The 7,132-nt window shown below is 38.1% G+C and overlaps 1 long non-coding RNA gene across 1 annotated transcript; it reads left to right on the forward strand.

Annotated features, from left to right (window-relative positions):
* Window positions 1–1,392: 1,392 nt before the first annotated feature.
* LOC111611159 lies at window positions 1,393–6,885 on the forward strand. Its single transcript, XR_002753920.1, has 4 exons — window positions 1,393–1,456; window positions 3,428–3,630; window positions 6,547–6,580; window positions 6,810–6,885. It is a non-coding gene; the product is annotated as an uncharacterized LOC111611159 (long non-coding RNA).
* Window positions 6,886–7,132: the final 247 nt, after the last annotated feature.

Here is a 7,132-nt window from a genome sequence, read left to right on the forward strand (position 1 = left end):
TTACATTTTGCCTTTAATCTTAAAATAGTTCAGGATTAACCATGAGTGACTTCTTTTCTCCATCCTCCTCTTTTAGCTCTTTTTTATTTCCTCCCCTTTCAGCACTTCTCTTTCTTTCTCCTCCCCTCCTCTTCAGTCCATTCAGTATTCAGTAGAGTCTATCGTAAGTGGATTGGTGGTGCGCCCACTTAAAAGGAGTGGAGGAATCACACCACTAATCCCATTGTGACAGAACAAGAGCGGAGGCCTACCAATATGCTGGAGTGTGTGTGTACGTTCAGAATAGAATGAGTGTGGCGTTATTTTCAGTATGGGGAAAATACATTTGAAAAAAGGAAGAGAGGGGGATATCCTATAGATGGGAAAGACGGGGAGATAGAGCGCTCTTTGTGTGTCTGCCTTAGTAAATCAGGCATATAATGCCAGCTTTTAGGAGAAAGCCTCTCCAGACTCTTGTGATAAGTGGAAAGCTTCTCTGATCTGAGCATGAAAGACTCAGCGCAGGAAGAAAGGGGAAAAGAAAGTGGAGAGGAGAGAAAGTAGAAATGGAAGAAAGAGCATTAAAGCAGGAAGCAAAGAATTGAGAATCCTTGCGGTTTGCACGACAGAAAGGGTCACACTTTTACATCTCTGCTTTCTGGTTGGCTTACTTACAGCATGTAAAGCAGGGAAGGTGGACAAATTGATGAAGACAGCAGTAAATGCTGTTTTTTCTGGCACCACAACACAATGTATTTCTGATAACTTGAGATGAATTTTTCAAACACTCGGAGCATGGAGGCAGAGCACAAATGGGAAAGAAGAGGACAGAAAATAAAAGTCATTTTCAGAAGAAGGTAGGCCTGATTACCAATCCTGTGGCCAAAACAATCATTGTTTTATGAGGAAAAGTCCCCTTACAGCTTCCCCTGATAGGACTTGATGGGCTAAAAAAGGAAGACCTTTATATAAAGTACAAAAGTCAGTATTAATAAAAAATATTACTGAGAGAAACAGAAGGGAAGAAATAATAATAATGAGATGGAGAGTATGTCATACCTATTGAAATGACATTTTATGTCTAATAGGGAGGAAAAAATAATGATAAATATGAAGAATGTGGAAAGAAAGAAAACGTAGAACATGTACTGATGAATTGTAAAACATATGAGCCTGAAAGGGAGAAATTGTGAAGAATTGTTGGACAGAATAGCAATGAAGGAAACATAGTAGTTATTTACAGATTAAGGAAATCATTATTTATTTATCTTCAGGATACACAATTTTAAAAATAGAATTTAATAGATGTACATAAAGTAATGTTGCTACACACTCATGTACAGTAGGTGGCGATATGCAGCTTAAAGTTGCTTGCGACCCGCCATTGTAGAAGAAGAAGAAGACAAAGAAGACGAAGAAGATTCGATGGGCTACCTGTGTGGACACACCTGCAAATTGCACCCTGCATTGAGATGTGGTAGGAAATACAAACACACACCAACATGATACAGCTCAGTGGATGTGAGTCAAACTAGAGTCAAGCTAACAGACAAAGAAAGTGATGCTAACAGTTACTTTTACTCAAGCTAACACCTAATGAAAGTCAAGCTAACACCTAATGAAAGTCAAGCTAACAGTTACTTTTACTCAAGCTAACACCTAATGAAAGTCAAGCTAACAGTTACTTTTACTCAAGCTAACACCTAATGAAAGTCAAGCTATCACCCAATGAAAGTCAAGCTAACAGTTACTTTTACTCAAGCTAACACCCAATGAAAGTCAAGCTAACAGTTACTTTTACTCAAGCTATCACCCAATGAAAGTCAAGCTAACAGTTACTTTTACTCAAGCTAACACCTAATGAAAGTCAAGCTAACAGTTACTTTTACTCAAGCTAACACCTAATGAAAGTCAAGCTAACAGTTACTTTTACTCAAGCTAACACCTAATGAAAGTCAAGCTAACACCTAATGAAAGTCAAGCTAACAGTTACTTTTACTCAAGCTAACACCTAATGAAAGTCAAGCTAACAGTTACTTTTACTCAAGCTAACAGCTAGTTAACAGCTTATCAGAGCCAAGATAAGTGGAAAAAGTCACTGATAACCTTTTAAAATGCTTATCTTCTATTTCATATTTCTATATTCTTAAAAGGACTTAATCTCTCCTACAGGGGTAGCAGTATATGCAGGAATAGCTAATGTCCAATCTGTTGAAAGAATAATAATGTTAATTAATTTTAATCAGGGTGATTTAACACTAATAAATCCAGTCCATAATGATTACATTTCTCATTGCTGAACAGGGTGTCTTTGTTTATTATACACAGAATCACAGCAGGAATGTTTCTAATATACACAGAGACTCTTTGAGAAAGAACAGATCACAGGAAGACATGTTTTGATCTTTCTCCTGTTCTCTTCAGCTTTCATTTACCTTCACCCACCTCTCACAGAATAGCCCTTTAGTTTTGTGACCTCTTTTCTTTTAATCTCTCCCTTTTCCCTCCTTCACACACTCGTCTCTCAACAGGCACAAACACACCTATCTTTCATTTGTGACACCCCTGTTTTCTTCTCTGTGCTCCCACCACTCCTTTCCCAGTGGGAGGCACAGAGAGGTTTATTGAGTCTGAAGTGATATCGTTGTTATTGCTCCCCTCTGAAGCATACACAACACACACAAGCAGAAATAATGAACCATCAAAGGCATGCAGTTGACTGAGCAGGCAATGAAGGGACTCAAACTCACACAGAGACAAGAAAAAACAATAATACCCACTTGTATACCTCAGAGCTTCTCTGTCAGCTGTCAAACGAGTTTCCACTCGGTAGGGGGGTGTCTTATGATCAGCCAGCAGTGTGTTTATGTAGGTGGTGTTTGTAACGCCAGGCATGTTCCCTGGGGATTAAACTCTTGTCTTAGGGTCAAACCAAGCTGGACCTCCCAACACTCACACAATCACGCCATCAGTGACCCAGGGATAGAGTTAGCAGATGTCACTGTTGCCCAACAAAACATATTAGCAGACTCTGAGCTGCATGTTGGTGTGTGCTGGCTGTTTCTCTGAGGCGAAGCCATCAGAGCGACACACATGGACACACATCCATTAACTGCAGCTTTCTTTTTGGACTATCTGATGTAGAATTTTTTTTTCTCTTCATGTGGATGAAGATGTTTTAATTCAAGCTAAAGGAAAGAAAGACAAGAAGTTAAAGTTTCTGATTGTTCCACATGAAGGCTGTAAATACTGAAATGATAAGATTAACAAGAGATTTATTATAAAAACTATATAGTGGGTAAATCTGAATGTGTTCTGGATTGCTGACTCTTATGTAAAGTCGACATTTTTGAGCTTTACATTACAGTATGTTATAATGTTATTCCCTCTTCAAAAACATACCTGAAGTGTTTATTTGATTCTATCATTCTTTACTCTCTTTTGGTAGCCCTTCTGGGTGCAGAAAATGAGTGCTGCCTTTTCAACAAAGCTCCTCCCCAAAGCTGCAGTCTCAAGCCCAGCTTCGCCTCACAGAGCACACCTACCCTGTGACTCTCCTTCTCAGCTCCTTCAGACTAGAGGTAGCAGCAATTAGCAAACATCTGGTGGAACTGCGCATCTGCTGAGCGCTTTATATGACCTACTTCTCAGGTAAAAACACTGCTAAAGGGTTAGTAGAGGAGTGATGTTATGGTGACTTTGTGAAGGTGGCGTTTCATAAATAGCTTGAGCTTCTTAAAGAGACAAAGGCCCAATTTCAGGGTATTAAATGACAAAATGAAATTTCTTTTTAGTTGTGTTTATCATGACTCCATGAGACTGGAAAATAGGAAATAGTGCCCCTTTAAAAGGGCTTGCTGACCAGATGCAATCTTGTTAAAAGCAACATATTTTCTGGTTTATATAATAAATGTTATAAGAGTAAAACAGCAACACCTGTTGGGATGGTTAAGTTGTTATCTCTAAGGCTGAGTTCACCCATCCAAAGGAGGAAGTCAGGTATGGGGGTGTTGGCATAGTAATTCCTGGGAGTATAATCTGGCAAAAACTCTACCAGTCCATAGATAAATAAGAGTCCTAGCTCCATACCAAAGCCTTAACTTGAGGTACCTTCATAATGTGTTTTTATGCAGGTAGATGGAGTTTAAATGGGGGATGACGGATTGTTTTCTATATTCTATATAGGAAACAATCCGTTTCCTATATGGACTGTTGAATGAGATTAAAACACTTCTTATCTGTATTTAGTGTTGCATAGAAATTTCACAGCTATATAGTAAGATCAAGAGCATCTCGTTGTACTGATGTGTCTTACGTCTTATCAAAATTTTAATAATACTTAGTGATAATTTCTAAAGTAAGACTTTGTTGAAAAATATCCATTTCTAAAACTGTGCACACTGAATCCCTCTGTGTTGCCAGGTTTTTGTCATACATGCTGAAATACTGTATCTTCCCAGTTAAATGTAGTGTTTTTTTGTTTTTTTTCCATGATCTCTTTATAAACACCCACTAACTGGATGCCCTTGACCCATATGTGACATGATTTTGACCATCTAATTTAGATTTAAAGGCCTGTCACATACAGACATCAAATGCCTTCACTCTGGATTAAATCCCCCCCTTTGATCCAATCTGGGGAAGCACAGCTGGGGCGCTTATGGGATAATGGTGTACTGTTAGAAATCTAAACACAGGGTGAAAGGCTGAAATAGATTCTCGTTTTCACATTTGATTTGCTTAATGAAAACCAAATATCAGTATTGATGGTTTGTCCCACACAATGTAGTTACTTAGAATTAATGGCTCTTAAACGTTCCCTTAAAGATGCAATGATTTTTGAGGAGCAAACCTATGTAAATTAAAAGCAGTGCTTGTTTGATTGAGATAATACTGTATTTTGAACTAAGAAGGAGGATTACAAACAGGTCTTTGAACCTGGCTATTAATGTTTCCTTTTTGCTACTGTTGGGCATTGGGGCTTAAAAAGGATCAACATTTCTCACTTGACTGGCTTTGGGGGTCAGTGCATTTTTTGTGTGATTATGTGACTGTCTAGACAGATGACATTATTTTTTGTTTTGTGTCTGAGGTTGGAAAAACACATATTTGCATAGATTTGAGCACTCATAACACCAATATATTTTTAAGTCTGTGAATCTTTAAGTGATGGAGATTTCAGACGTTTTCAGTAATCGTTCCTTTGACCCCTCCACACTGCAAGATTTTACCTGTTTTTACAGAACATGATACAAATAATAATTATAATAATTATGAGTTGTATGTATCATAAACAACTTTACAACACAGTTAGGTCAACATATTTAACTAGTTTCAGCTCTCTTGTCAGCACATACAGCTCTGGAAAAGATTAAAGAGACCACTTAAAATAACCAGCTTCTCTGATTTTACTTTTTATAGGCTTATGTCTGAGTAAAATGAAAATTGTTTATATTGATTTAGAAACACTACTAATGTTTTAACTCAGATATTGATTACACCAAATCAAAATTTGGTGGAATAACCATGAGGTCTCTTAATTTTTTCCCAGTGTCTTTAAAGTGTAAAATGAAATCATACAAAGGTAAATTTTGTAGTAGTGTCAAATATGTGTGGTATGCATTTGACAATATCTGAGAGGCAACTCTCATGTCTGAAATATTGCCACAGCTTGGCTCAGGTGGAGTTCACGTTACACATGCTGCAGCATCAGATGTGAATGGTGGAGTAACACATCCTTTCCTTCCTGTAGCTGCTGCATTGTGATGTAGAAATAACAAAGCCAATGCTTTGTTATTTCTTTTGCATTTTAAACTAGAGATTAGTGAATAATGCCAAGACTCTAACTTGCTGAAGGTGAATTAACACCAGCCCCGTTTTGTTCGCTTTTATCAAACTTTGGTTTGTTTGTCTAGAAAGTTCGGCTCGCTTGGGGAAGTGTGAATGCCAACTGAACTCTGGTCCATCTGCAAACCTCAGTCTCAGTTTGGCTGACGTAAGCACTGGCACAGTTTGAATGCATTATGTGGATGCCAAGTGGACCGAAGACCACTCCAAAGGCAGGATGGGGACTATAGTGGAGGGCATTCTGGGTAAATTCAACCAAAACAAACGCACCGTTCGAGCGCTAATGGAAGAAATGGCTCATGGTCTTTTGCCAATGACTGAAGAGAAATCCTATAACTGCTAATGCTACTCTTTTTTTGTTTACATTTTGAGAAAAATGCGTTAAGTGCCTTTTTTCTGCTGTTTTTGTGTCGTTGCCTTTTCAGTGGTTCTTGGTGCAGCGCCACAGAGGAGGTGAACAGGTTTTTCTATTAATTTGGATTGTTTGACATGGCTAAACATCTGAAAATGTAACAAATGTTTCAAAATTGATCATGTTGAAACACTATTCAAATTGGGTGAAGTTAAATCAGATTCCAACTTCACTGTTATAACCCCACAGTGATTTATGGCCATAATTTCCTACTGTGCCTATTTCCTCAAGAAACATGGAAACAATCAATAGAAAACTCAGTTGTGGCACAGGTGATACCTGACATTTTGTCTTCTTTTGTTTTACAGTTATGCCACCCCAAACACAGTGCCACTCTGCAGGGTGAGCCATATCACTCATGTAAATAAATATCTTACTGAAAAGTAAGATAAAGTTCTGCTATTGCAAAGTGAAAACATTCAAAACTATCCCATTATGTTCATAAATGAATGCTAACTTGATGTCACCTGTTTGGTATGAATAAACCATCAAAAAACAAAGCCTGCAATCATCATGCTGTATAATCACAATTAATCAAGGAGATTAATAATATTTGCTTTTCTTGTGACAGACCCACAACAGGCAGGATGCCACAGACATAAATAGCCAACAGTTGAAGCAGCAGTCATCAGGGTTGTGACCGTAAACAAAAGGTAATGGGATGTTGCTGATTGCTGATTGAAGTGGCCTTTACCAGACTGACATCCAATCATGCCTGGTGGATAATTGGTTGAAAGGGCCGTCAACAAACATTTTTCATTTAGATAGAAAATAAGGAAAAGAAGCAACTGCCTCACAGAAAAGAATCCAAGACAAAAAGCAGGAAGTGGTGACTGTGCTAAGGAAATCTTGGACCTGTCAGATTCTCTACATCTGTGCAGCCCAGAGTTCATA

The sequence above is a fragment of the Xiphophorus maculatus genome, chromosome 14 (assembly GCF_002775205.1).
Source record: "Xiphophorus maculatus strain JP 163 A chromosome 14, X_maculatus-5.0-male, whole genome shotgun sequence".
Lineage (NCBI taxonomy): Eukaryota > Metazoa > Chordata > Actinopteri > Cyprinodontiformes > Poeciliidae > Xiphophorus > Xiphophorus maculatus.